The sequence below is a fragment of the Stenella coeruleoalba genome (assembly GCF_951394435.1).
Source record: "Stenella coeruleoalba genome assembly, chromosome: 1".
Classification (NCBI taxonomy): domain Eukaryota; kingdom Metazoa; phylum Chordata; class Mammalia; order Artiodactyla; family Delphinidae; genus Stenella; species Stenella coeruleoalba.
In genome coordinates this window covers 71,465,121-71,479,392 of record NC_137169.1, presented here as the reverse complement: position 1 = coordinate 71,479,392, position 14,272 = coordinate 71,465,121, and the positions used below count along the sequence as shown (strand labels likewise).

The 14,272-nt window shown below is 36.8% G+C and overlaps 1 long non-coding RNA gene across 2 annotated transcripts in view; it reads right to left on the bottom strand.

Moving 5' to 3' along the window:
• Window positions 1-7,267: 7,267 nt before the first annotated feature.
• LOC307191022 overlaps window positions 7,268-14,272 on the bottom strand; it is a 37,403-nt gene continuing 30,398 nt past the window's right edge. The window contains exons 1-3 of one of the 2 annotated variants that reach the window (XR_013829579.1): window positions 10,945-11,028; window positions 8,163-8,292; window positions 7,268-7,427 (exon numbers count right to left, since the gene is read on the bottom strand). This is a non-coding gene — a long non-coding RNA (uncharacterized lncRNA). Of the gene's footprint in view, window positions 7,428-8,162; window positions 8,293-10,944; window positions 11,029-14,272 lie in introns of those variants that run through there. The other variant, XR_013829578.1, reaches the window with a different exon arrangement.

Sequence of the window (14,272 nt, the reverse complement as noted above, 5' to 3'; positions counted from 1 at the left end):
TGGTTTACTGAACTTCACAATATTGCCGAAACTATAAAAATGCATAGAGACTTAAATAATTGCTTCTCTGTCTCAAAAATGGATCCTTCTTATTCCGCATTTTCTTCATTGGAAGGGAGCCTGACATTTCACAGGTGCTAGTGCTAGGTGACTGTGTAACACCAAATCCTCACAATCATCCTGTTCTATAGATCGTATTATCTTCATTTTACAGAAAAGGAAAGGTGAGAAGCCAGAAGGTAAGGAACTTGCCCAAAGTCACATACGTGGTAAGGAACAAGGCTCAAATTTAAACTCGGGTCTAATTCCAAAGGCCACGCTCTCTTAATTAGCGCAGGTCACACGCATCTGTGGGCGGGGAAGGATTTGTCCTTTATTGAACTTCAGTTCCTTTCAGAATACTGAAAATCTAACCTAACAGGCAGCCGAAAGTGAAAATTCAGATCATCAAATACATGATTTTCAAAACAACCACTTCAAGGAGTGGAATTTTGTTGTTTGTTTGTAATCAGATGGCTTCATCATTGGCTGTTTTTGATTTCCTTCTTTTCTTCAAAGTGGTTATGGTGGTTTCCTCCACTTCTTTTCTATGCCCCTTCCGGGGCTTTGGAAGAAGCCTCGTCCCAGCAGTGAAGAGCTCTCACTGTCACTGTCTGGCTGGATTGAATGTCTCAACATCACATTCAAGACAACCCTGGCATTACAATTAGCCACACTTTCTTTTGAGCACAGTCCTACTGGAATTCAAGCTCCCTGCTGGAGAGTGCACGATCCCACTGTTGTGGAACAAACCTCTTACACATCAGGACAAAGGTGGTAAAATCTGACAAGAGAAAATTAATGGTTCTTACTCTCTATGGCTCCTTCCGATAGGTTTTTCTATAGGCATGCCATCAGACAGGGAGAGCCAAAAGTCCTGAGATCACTCCTATAGCATCCTGAGCAAAAAGGTTCTTCCTCTCCAAACCAGTGAGAATAACAGTTGGGAAAAATCTGACTTTAAAAAGAAGACAAGCAATTCTATCATTATTTTCCACCTGATACAATTAGTCAATAATCATTATTAGGTTTGACAAATAAAGTTTTTATACGATCAAACTGAAAAGTATGTTACCAAAGTCTAAGAAGCACTTAACTAAAATTTTATTTTTCCCGTTCCATCTCTCATCTCTCTAAGGTTCTGCTTATTTGCATGGTTTTTTTGTTTGTTTTGTTTAGCAAAGATATTTCTCAGGACTTTCAATCATCAGTTGTCCACTTTTCCTAGGTTCCAAATCTTCTCACCACATACCTGCAACCCACTTTCTTTTTAAGCTTACCTTTCCTTCATTCCTTCTACAAAAATTTTACTGAGCATCTACTATGGTCCAGATGACACATTAGCCACTCAAAATGTAAATATTTATTTTAGGGAGAGGGGAGATCAAAGCTATTGACTTAGAAAGTTCTCTATGAGTAACTGGAATTAATGAGATTATTTACCTTTCAGTAGCAGATATTCTGACAGGCACATTTCATGATTCCAATTTCACTTTCCAAGCATTGTGCAAGCAATTGTTCATCATGTAAATATTTGGTTCAATTTACGTTTTTGGTTGGTGTTGGCATTTGTCTGTGTATCTTTCAATCTGTTTATGCATATGCCATTCACATTAAGCCTTTAGAGGTTGAGGGATCTGTTTATATTTAACTTAGATGTTCACAAACCAGCAAGCATTAATACCAAACCAGATGGATGTTTATTGAGTTATTTCAATAATTATAATATTCCTTTAAGTTCTTAATATATAAATGCCTGTGCACTACCAGCCAAATATTCTTCTCAACACCAGCTACATTATCGTGACAAGCTTAAGACAGGCATTGCCTAGGGACCAAAATTATGCTGATAGCTACTCCTTTTTGATATGGACAGTAGATTTATTCATATGTTCATCCATATAGCTTTTCACCCTGGTCCCTAACCAGGCTGTTAACAAAATGAGATCCTTGCCAGTTCCTGTTTGGCAGATCCGTGTGGCTTAGAATCTTTGGTCTAGCGTTTGAGCAATGAATGCCAGAATTACCTAAAGAATTGAGAACATACAGAAAACCTCCTGGGCTTCCAAACATTGGTTGAGTGTATTTGTTGATAGAATACGTTTAATTATTCTGAGCATATTTAAAAATTGTCCCAGTGCGGTAATTTTCTCTATTGGCATATAAAATCTTGACATGTATAATTTTCTTTATTGGTATGTATAGTTGTTACTAATATAAATCATGTGTATCTTGTTGGACATTGAGGTGATATAAACCTTTTTAAGTTCCCAGAGATCCCTAAAGAATAAAGTATTTTACTAAAATTTAAGCCAACATAATCACTGCTTTCAGAGATCTGTGGTATCTATGCTTTTCATTGTTCTTTTTGGGGTGGGGAGGGGGGTCTGGACGACTTAACTTTTCCTTTGGAAAAGTTATGGTTGGTCAAACACCAGATAATCCAAGTACGAAAATTGTCATGTATAGTACAATTTATAAAACAATAGGATAACTCTGTCAAGTCTGTTTTTAATTGAGTGGTTACCCTTCCAATAAAATATATATATATATATATATATATACCTCAGAGAAAGACCATTACTTTAGGTTAAAAGAAAGAATGGCAATTTATCTTCTGACCAAACAATTCTTACTGATTCCATTTGGAGTGTATTTTTCTTACCAGTTCTCTGTGGATGAGGAATTGTACTAGCCCGTCATTCACTGTTGTAGGGAACATCCTTCAACAGCAGCACTGTTTCTCAATCTAGTGGTCCAGTCCCCCTGGGGGGTTGCCTGGGTGACAGTTAAATAGTTGCTATAACCCCTGTACTCAAGGGTTTCTAATACAATTGCCCAAAGTTTTGAGTGATGACACTGAATACCTCTAGCGAAGGTGGTGCTTTACAGGTGAGGGCATCAAAGTCAAACATTCCTGAGCCCTGCAGTTCCTCTGAGATAAAAATGCTTTCTCCGTTTCAGACTATGAAAGATGAACATGGATGGGGAGAAAGCCTGAAGAAATCAGCTAGTAAATGTAACATAGATTATTTGTTTTCTTCTCTTGTAGTAAACCATTGGGATGGATAGATAAAAGAATAAAATGAAATGCCATCAAACTAGTTGTGGGTGTCTTTTTACACCTATATTTTATCACTGCTACTGACTGCATACCTGTTTTAAACAAGCATTTTTAGTAATTATTTTTAATATTTATGGATGTATTTTAAAGCCATTCATCCCCAAAAGTTATATAGGTCAAAAACCTCACAAATAAAGTTGACAAGAAGATAAATTAGAAAAAAATATTTGCAATGTATGTAACAAAGAGTTAACATCCATAATATAACAGTAATGTTTATGACTGCTTCCCATGCAATGGGCACAGTTCTCAGTGGTTTACAGGTACTATTTCATAACAACCCCAAAGGACGGTTCTATTATAATTGTCATTCAAGGGAAAGGTGGTTAAGTTACAGGTAACAGGTGACAGAACCTGAACACAAGCAGCACATGAACAGTGCCTGTACATGAACCCAGGAAGTCTGAATACAGAGTCAGTCATCTTGCCATCTCCATACCCTAAATAGGTTATATGAATCAATAAGGAAAAGACGAACTTCTCGGGGCTTCCCTGGTGGCGCAGTGGTTGAGAGTCCGCCTGCCGATGCAGGGGATACGGGTTCGTGCCCCGATCCGGGAAGATCCCACATGCCGCGGAGCGGCTGGGCCCGTGAGCCACGGCCGCTGAGCCTGCGCGTCCGAAGCCTGTGCTCCGCAACGGGAGAGGCCACAACAGTAAGAGGCCCACGTACAGCAAAAAAAAAAAAAAAAAAAGATGAACTTCTCTTTAGGGGGGGAAAAAGGCCAAGCATATGAACTGGTGACTCCAGAAAGAAGGAATACAAACAATTCAAAGAAAAAAAGGAAAATCCCACAGATAATGCAAATTCCCATCATATGCACATTGCTGTGCTGTGAATAGGTTACAGGTTCGCCCAGACACTGGTCTGTCTGGAACCTTTGGTTGATTGCCTCTGACAGCAAGGATCCTCATCCACTTTCCTCAGTGTGCCACAGAGATACAATATTCTAGGTGCTTTATGACATGGAAGTGTTGGGAAGTTCTGATTAACATCTTTGATTTTCGACTTCCTTTTGTACAAATGCAGATAGCATAGGAACTGCCTCCTCACAGCACTGCTGTGAAATGTAATGAAAAAATGTCTGTAGGGCACTTAGCAAAGTGCTGGACACATTGTAACCACTCAAAATTAGCATTACCTACTTTAGGCTGAACCCTGTATGATACCCAGTAGCCAGTTAGCAGTCGTGAGAAATACTTTATCCCCCTTTTCCCACCTGCCAAATACAGCTGGTATATGCTACCCCACTATTCACTAGAGGAATTTTAATTAAATTGGTACAAGGTAGGCATTATAAAATATGCGGAAGAACTAGTCTAACTGCAAATCTGTACCAGCAAAACTCTGAGTTGGACACTTGCTCCTGTTCCTGTCTCCCAGGTCATGGTGAAGACGGTACTTTCCCATCTCAAACTCTACAGAGTAAATATTTATATATCACACAGCAAAACTACAAAAGCTAATGACTACATCCTGCAGTTTGTAATGCGCCAAGATGCTGATCCTATGGAAAAAAAACTTATCGAAGCATCTACACGTTTCATACTCTGCCATTTTAGTAACAGACACATGTGTGATCTACCAGATAGCTTGCTTTGAGCCTTGATCATTGATCATTCCCCTGCTCTCTGGAAGGAAGAAGTGTCATGATGGACAGTAACAAGGGAGAGAAAAGGAGACATTAAGTCAAATCCGAAAGAAACAAATATAAAATGATATGACAGCAACAATTTGGGAGTCAACAGGAAAGCTTGGTACAGTGAAGTGCAGTGAATCAAAATGATCAAATGATTTTATTAGTTTCATTTTATTAGTCAGATTTATTACCTTATTTTTTATGGCCAGGGAAAAACAAAATAATTATAATTGGTTTATTAAGGCAGACCTCAGTGGAAAGTACACCCCTGAGTCCTTGACTCCACTTCAGTCAAGCCATGCCCACTACCCTTTGACTGAAAATACTTAGCCTCCCAATTCATCCACTCCTCATGGGGAGGACAGTGGATGCTGCAAACAAAGGTTTCTCACAAAAGGACTTCACAACATCCAGAAAAAAATATAGTGTGAGCTATTGTATTTAGAAAGCACTGGAGATGAGCACTGCTCAAAGCTGAGTGGAAAAAAATCTTAATTTATCTTTAAGCCCCAGACTGTAAATATACTGCCAGCACTCACAGCAGAAGCCTTTCTCACACTACTGCCCTCTTTCGTAAGCCCATGAACCTCACCTGGAGTAATCACATTCTCAGTGGGAGAGAGGGGGCTCAGTTACCATGATAGCTAATTCCTGGGCCTCCCCTCAACAAAGACAGTCATTATAAGCCATTCCAAATTATAGATGGGTGCTCTGTGATACAGACTGTTGTAGACAGGGCTGAGACAATTACCAAATGAAAAAATATTATTATTTTAAGAAATCTAACATTTTAATACAATGTGAAAAATGATGAGGGAATAATAAATGGAGTACATGAAAAGAACTAATAATAAAAAAGAGCTTGGTGAGAAATCCCGCTGTCATATTTGCATTTACCCTGAAACTAATGCCATGCACATTTCTGAATGCAAATAATTCACGAGAGGAAGCAAAATGAGGATGTTAATAATCATTTTTCCCTTAATGAGAAGCTGTTCTTTGACTGAAAGGTGCTTTAAGATGGACTAAGTGAGGCTTAACAAAAGAGTTCCTTTTGGGGGGAACGCATAAATGAAGGCAGTTGCATTTCATTCTGGGACTTCAAGGCAGCAGCATTAACATTATCATCACAAATATTATTTCTACATTTTTAAATAATAAAAACTCACCCTGTCAGTGTAAAATTCCTCCTTGTACTGACTTTAGCTCAAAGTGTTATTTCTTATGGGGTTTCCAGGTATGAAAAACATCTTTCAGTATTACTTTTAGTCATGCAGAATTCTAGTTCTTTTAATAATAAGAACTAATGTTAAATGATTCCTTATTATTGACCAAGTACTGTACTAGGGGTTTGACAAGGGTCACCTCACCTTAGAACTGATGAAACTCCCAGAGATGGGTGAAATTTATCCAAGGATACCAGCGAGTAAGCGGAATTTATTTAAACTCAGGAGACCAAACCGCCCTTTCCACCTTAGAAGCTACCACCGCTTTTGATATTATGAACAGACCCAAGCGGCCTCAGCAACAACCTGTGAAGAGTGACACATGACATCTGCACACAGGTGAAGCCTAGAGATGCTGTTCTCTTCAAAGTGAGCTTACAGTTGCTTCTGTCTCCTCTCTCTCCCTCTCTCTCTCTCTCTCTCTTCCTTCCATAGGAGGCTGCTAAGGGAGAAAAATGCCCAAAAGACAGGGAAAGTTTTAGAAAATCAGCCTCAATTATCCATCTGTGGCTCTATATGCACCTCCCTCAGTGTGATTCCCAGTCAATGGCCTGACTACCGACAGTATTTCCATGGCAGAAATTTATACAAATAGCTTTAGAAGAGTGGTATAGTGTTTCCCTCCAGAGGAAAAGGCAGCCATACTTACTGCCTATTATAAAAGATTTGTTTCCTCAGCTCAGGATTCCCCCCCTATAATGCAGCTGACTGTGTGTGCCAGTGACACCGGGCCCTCTTTTCCCCCTCCTGTAGGACTCAGGAAAATGCTGAGGGCTACTGTTATTAATGTGAATAATAAAATCTTTTGTCTCTGTCTTAAGTTTTCTACCAACATCCATGAAACCATAGTAGGCTAACTTGTTAACTTGCAAGGAAATTAAAGTCTCACACACTTCGTAGTTCTTGACAAGGTCCATATTGGAATCATGGTTCTTTTGTTAACCAATTATTTGATTTTCAGAAAGTTACTTAAACTCTCTAAGCCTCGGTGTACTCAGCTGTCAAGAAAGACCAGCCTTAAGAGTTTAACTGCTATATGATATAATATATATTATGCTATATAACATATGATACATGCATTAGCACCGTACCCAGGCACAAAGTATGTGCTCAACAAATTTGCCTACTATGGCTCTCATATAATGAAGAAATTACTTAGAATGTGGAACCAAATTTTAGCCCCTTTTCTGTATGGCCTCAAAAAAGTCACCCAACTCACCCAGGACTGGATTCTGTCCTCTGTAAAATGAGACAAGTAGATGAGGTGATCTCTAAGATTCCTCCTGGCTTTAAATTCTGAAACTTTCTTCCAGCTTCTTCTCACCATCTTCTTTCTCTCCCCTTAAAAGCAGTTTCTTTCATCAAATTTCTCCTGAGGTAACACATCAAGCACAGGGCCTGATTGGAGTTAGAACCAAGCCTCAACTCTGATTCACAAGAGTAAAGTCTGGCTGCTGCAGGAGAGAGAGTTGCTTTGCTAAGGCCAGCTGAAGACAAAGCTCATACTAGCGTTGCTGGTAAACCAAAAGAGTCTTACTAATTTTAGCCTTTTCTCTCTAACGCACACCCAGCTGGCTTTCCTCTTGCAGTTTAAGCAAGGGCAGAGACAGTGGAAATGTAGAGGAAGGTTTGAATATCCAAAATAATAAAGTAGAATCAATCATTGGACTTGTTGCCTAATTCAATATGGCATGTGAGCAAGATGATGAGAGACTCTAGTTTTTAAACCCAGCTCTGCATACAGCAGACTGTGCGGCCAGATTAATCCACTGACTCTCCCTAGATCTTGGTGCCTTCACTGGTACTGTGAGGACACTGGATTAGATGATTCCTGAGGTCCCTTCTGACTTTGTAATTCTATAATTAATGATCGTCATGAACACTTCTCATTGCCCTAAATAATTTATCTGAATAAATGACTAAATTTATCTTAACTGCAGGCAGAGAAATCAAATTAAGTGACAGGAAGTTTTAGACTGTACATAGCCAGGAGTGTGTAAGTAAAGAGCTACAACTGTCAATGTCGATCTAGGATCTACTTTAGTCCCAATGTATGGCCCAGCCAAAGATGTGTCAGTTCTGGATGATGATGGACAAGCTTATGTGCATCTGAGTACTCCACTCTTGACCTACTTATCCATATTGTGTGGATCTTCCAACATCAGTGATGTCCTTGCTCATTTCCACCCATAGATGCCTACATTGTTCTTCTTGGACCCAAGACATATGCTCATCAGACAACCAGCTAAGCTAGCGCAAGCATCTGGAAAGGTATCAAAGAGCACAAAGCAGATCAGTCAGTCATTAAGCCCCAACAATTATCTCATTAGTAACCACCTTTAATCAAGCAACATCAGAAACATACACCACTGTGCAATAACTGCAATGGAAAAAAACAGGTTTCTCCCCACAGCACATTGCTGATATTTTTATTTTAACATTTAGCAATATACATACTTTTTAATATCTCTGCCATGACTAAGCTGATTTATTGTGGACTATATCATTTTTATCTTTGCACCTACCCCTGTTAATTCAGCATACAATGTTTTAGAGTTTAGCATACCTGGTTTTAAATTCTGAGTTTGTCATCTGTTAATTGTGTGACTTTGGGCAAGTTACTTAACCTCTCAGAGCCTTACTTACTTGTCTGTGCAATTAACATAATAATACGTACCTCACAGAGGGGTTGTTAGAATTTAATGAGGCAGCTTTTATTTTACCTTTTTATTGAATGAAAGATCCTTTAAATTCTATACAGCTTTACAATTTTCAAAAGTTTCACACACTTGATTTCATAAAATCTCATAAGTCCTTTTTCCCCTACCTCTATAATGCCCCTCCCCCCCACCCTCTACCCACTGGTAACCACTAGTTTGTTCTCTGTATCTGTGAGTCTGCTTTTTTGTTTCATTCACTAGTTTGTTGTATTTTTTAGATTCCACATATAAGTGATATCATACAGTATTTGTTTTGTTCTGTCTGACCTACTTCACTTAACACAATGCCTTCCAAGTCCATCCATGTTGCCACAAATGGCAAAATTTCATTTCATTCTTTTTTATGACTGAGTAGTACTCCATTGAGTGTGTGTGTGTGTGTGTGTGTGTGTGTGTGTGTGTCTATATATATATAAATTTCTACATATTTGTGACCTCCAATGTCCATAGACAGGAAGAATATATATATATATTGCCACATCTTCTTTATCCATTCATCTGTTGATAGACACTTAGGTTGCTTCCATATCTTGGCAATTGTAAATAATGCTGCTATGAACATAGGGGTACATGTATCTTTTTCAAATTAGTGTTTTTGTTTTTTTCAGATATATACCCAGGAGTGGAATTGCTGGGTCATATGGTAGCTGTATTTTCAGTTCTTTGAGAAACCTCCATACTGTTTTCCACAGTGGCTGTACCAATTTACATTCCCACCAACAGTGTAGGAGGGTTCCCTTTATAAGACAGCTTTTAAAGTGTCAGGTGCATTGTCTGACATACAGTGAGATTTAATATATTGCAGTTTTTGGTATAGCAGATCATCAATAAATATTTACTGAACTATAGTTATGATTTCTTGATTGTTTATTGTGTACCAGGCCCTAGGTTATTATTTTATACAAAACTATATAATAGAGGTACTATTATGAGACTCATTTCAAAAAATGAAGGACATGAGAAGAGAAAGGTGAAGTGAAACGCTGCCAGAGGTCCAACAGTCAGTAAATAGCAGAACCAGAATTTAAACTCAGGTATTCTAGCTCCAGAGCACAAGCTACAAATAGCACACAATATTACATCCAAATAAATGAATGATTTGGTTTCAAATAAAGCTAGGGAGCCAGAAGACACTAACAGATGATTTATTATGTCCTTTAATCTTAAAACAGTTTCCATGTCTTTATATAGAACTAGATGTAGACCCACATTTATTAAATTTCTATTACTAGTTTTCAAAATCCTCAAGAGAAGACACATTCTGAGTAATCTATTCCACTAATTAGCATACAATTATTTCCACATGTTTGTGACCTCCAATGTCCATAGACAGGAAGAATAATTAGAAAGTTCATTATATCTCCTTTGGTTTGTATTCAATTTCATAAAAACATAGTTAAATATCATGTAAATAAGTTTTTCTCTGTAAAAGTATTAGCTGCACTGGTCCCTGGTAGAAAAGAATGAAATGTAAAATTCTCATTTACAGATAGAACTTAAATACAGCTTTTTTATGAATAACCTTTATAAAGGATACTGAACAAAATCTTTTCAGTAAAAAATATCATATTTTTAACAGAGTTTGTTTGAAGAATTCATTTGCAAATAATTCTTTGTAGTAAATTGTTGGCCCTCTTCCTACATTTTAAAGCTTTTTCTTTTGTCTTTCTTTAAGATAGAGCAAAATGTGTTATAAATCTCCATTCTGTAACAAATACATTCTAATGTAATTATTCAACCACTGGAAAAACCTTTTCATGCTTTAGGTTAAATAATAAAACTACAATTTAAGATGCAGTGTTATTCATCATTCTCAAAACAAAAAAAAAAAGGAAAAAAGTGAGTTCATTGGTCTCACTGTTTTATGGAAGAGAAACTAAAACAAGGAAAAGAAAAGTATTTGACCAAGATCTAAAAAGAAATAAACACAATACGGTGGGCCTGGCTGCTCATTGTCTCATCTAAGCCTGCAGAATAAACAAATCTAAAAATTGTGGAATGATTCAAATAAAACAGAAGTTTCTTTCTCACTCACAGAACAGGCTGAGACAGATGCTCCTGGTTGGCAGGCGGCCTTCCACATGGTAACTTAGAGACCCAGGCCCCTTCCTACTTGTGGCTCAGCTATCCCCTAGCACCTCATCATGACCAGTTCACAGCAGGCAGAAAGGGAAACAGAGTGGAGGTGGACATACCGTTTTTCTAAAAGACGCAGAATTAGCACATATAATGTCCATCACATTCACATTCCATTGACTGGAACTCAAACATATTGCTACACATCAGTACAAAGGAGGCTGGGAAATATGGCCTAGCACAGGAAAAATAAGAAATAAGATTTGATGAACAGCTAACAGTCTTTCCCATACTTTGTGTGTTCTATTCAATGTCACTACAAAGGTGAAAGAATTCAGACATAGACAATTTCTGAGGAGTCTTCCATTAGATCTTTTAAAACATACCCCAAATCCTAGAATATTCCAAGCAATAATTTAGTTATTGTGTAATAATACAATATAAGGTGACTGGGATCAAAATCCTTTTTCTCTTTCTTCCATACAAATAAAGAACCTTTTTATTTTGGGCAATTTTTGCCAGAGTTCTCTTTCATAAGAGTAATAATACTTAAAAATCTGGGAATTAGAAATGTTATTTAAAAGTATTCTGATCCATTGTCCTACATTCAGGAAGGTCTACACCGTTCTATTTTAATGAAAACACTTTTTCAAAGATGTGCAAAGGAGATTCCAGCAAGTCTTTGGATGCCCAACAACCCTCACAGTCAGGAAATTCTTCCTTGTTGCCAATTTAAATTTGTTATCCTATAGCTTAAGCTCAGTTCCTTTTGGATTTTTCTTAGACATAAAAAACAGATGTTCTTTTATCCTTAGTATATTACACATTCCCACATTTCTATATTTAGCCTTGTCCTTAGCAATATGAATAATCCCAGAACCTTTTCCCCACAGGTACTATGCCCAAACCCTTTAATTGTATTTATGACTCTCGTTAGAAATCTATCCAACTTTTCCACATTCCCTTTAAGTTGTCATGGTCCAGAATGAGATCCTCATAATTTAGCCTATTTTTGTAAGTGCCTGTTCTATGAGAATATAGTATATAAAGAGTAGAGAGAAAAATGAATCTAATTCCCAAGAAAATGATATTCTATCAACAATAAAATAGACTCTCATCGCTATATTTTGTCTTTTTCTTGCCAGTTACTGCTTTCACATTTGTCATCCCCTTAGGCAGAAGTCTTGGCTCACAACCCAAGTTTCCAGTTACAGAATTGGCAAAGCCACATAACTCCCTTCTCAACACATCCTTATCTCAGAAAAGTCAACACTTTTCCCCATAAATGTTGGGAATCTTTCACATGTTCACAAGCAAGATACTTAAAATACTTCACATTCAAATAGCCCCTTACAGTTTGAAAAATGCTCTAACACGTGTGTTCGCAATGACTCTTTACAGTAACCCTGTGAGGTAAATTACACATCTTCATTTGAAAGATGAGAAACCTCAGAACTAGAGGTTAAGTGGTTTGCCTAACATCACATAGGAATAAGTGGCAGTTGTGGACCACTAATTCAGAGCATCTATCTCCAAATCTAGCGCTTTTGCAGAATACCATGTAGGGGAACAGTTTCTTTCTTTGTGTTTCGATCCACTGCCTAAGAATCCTAACAGAAATAAATAATTCTTAAAAAGGACGTCATGTAAGTTACATCAATAAAAATATCTGATTTGAAAGGTATCTCATATTACTAAAAGAAGGTGCTGAAATATAATTTCAGTGTTGTAAGACTGATTTTTCCTTCAATGATTTCATGAAATATTGGCTTTGACCATGGTTCAATAAGAGTTTGTGTGTATTCTTGGCGAAGGGGGGCGGGGGGGGAACAGTGTGTTTGCTACATAGTAGATGCTGAATAAATGTGCGTCTGAGCAAAACATCATTACTCGTTATTCTTATGTAGTTATTTGTTGAGTTTAGCTGGGTTCTTCAAAACTCGGTCACACTGCTCACGTGCTCATGAGAAGAAAATACCACACAAGCAAATATTTATTAAATAAAGACAACTAACTTGTCTAACTGTATGAATCTTTTTTTTAATTAAGGTATTTAAGGTTTGTGTGTGTGTGTGTCTTTTCAGAAAAAAACTGTTGAGACATTAAAATGCATTTTATAAGACTTTAAAAACACTTAATGTAAAAACACTTAATGTTTAGCTTAAGCTTCCAGGGCAAATTAATTTCATACATATATTTCTAGCTTATTTTTATAGAAAATCAAGTGTATTAATTTGGAATTTTTCAGGTATTTTTCATCATCCCTCCAATATGCCCCAATAATGCCATTATTATCCATTAATATCCTATTCAAGTGAGAGTAATGGTAATTAAAGTAAACCAAACCTCACGTATCCCATGTTTGTGTAAGTTTCTTTGGCTGCTTATTTGAGTTAGGAAGCATATATGATTTTCAAAGACTCTTTCCCTACTATACATTTTATTTAATAAAATTCTTTTTGGAAAGTTTCTGATATCAAGTAAGTTTTATCAATACAAATTTCCTTGTACTTATTGTGTTAAAAGATTCACAACTACAGAATTTCCTTTCCAAGATACATGGGACTTTAAATCTTTAACCACTAATAGGTTTTCATTTTCTCTTGCATACTCTGGGCAATGCATATTTTAATTATGTTTATACGATTTATCTTCGGATTCTTGCTTGGAAATAAGTCTAGAAATAGATATCGTATGTGTGGTGTTCATTTTAAATCTAATCATATGGCAAACTTATTAGTCTAAAAGAGAGACATTTAATTTTGCAACATAATTTCACATTTAATTCTGAATTGTTTGTTATATTTAGCTTTTGTCTTAATTAGAAGTCAGAAGTAATTCTAGAAGATGAATAAAGTTAGAATTTTATTCATTACTTCACACAAAGAAAAACTTACAAACCTTACTTTTGCCAGTATGCTGTTATCACATTACTGCTTCTTCTGCCACTTTTTATTTAATTAAAATACTATAATTTTAACAATAGCCTAAATTTTTTAAATAGGGCACTTATGTCTTTCAAGTGTTTGTTAGCATTATTTATTTTGTGCTGAAATGTATGTTTTATTCTAAAAATATATGTTTTAAACCAAGTTTTACACTAACAGTGAAAGAATGGAATAAATCACAAGAGGTTTTTCAACCAGAAAAAGAACATGCTTTGAGTTTCACAAGATATTAATTTCAAGCCTTAACACCCTTAACTGGACTTTTCAGGGCAGGTTAACATTTGCAACCAAAAGTCTGTCATTGAGTGAAGAGCTTGGCTTTGATGGAAATAACATGGGCAACAGGACTGTCTAGCTAGATGTTGAATATAGTTTCCCACTTACAGAGTTTGCTATATGGAAATCACCTTCCTCTTTCATTTTGGTTGCTCTGTCCTTGGGCACTTGTCATTTAACTTTGGGTCCCTTACACCTTGGAAGTTAAAGAAGATAACACAGA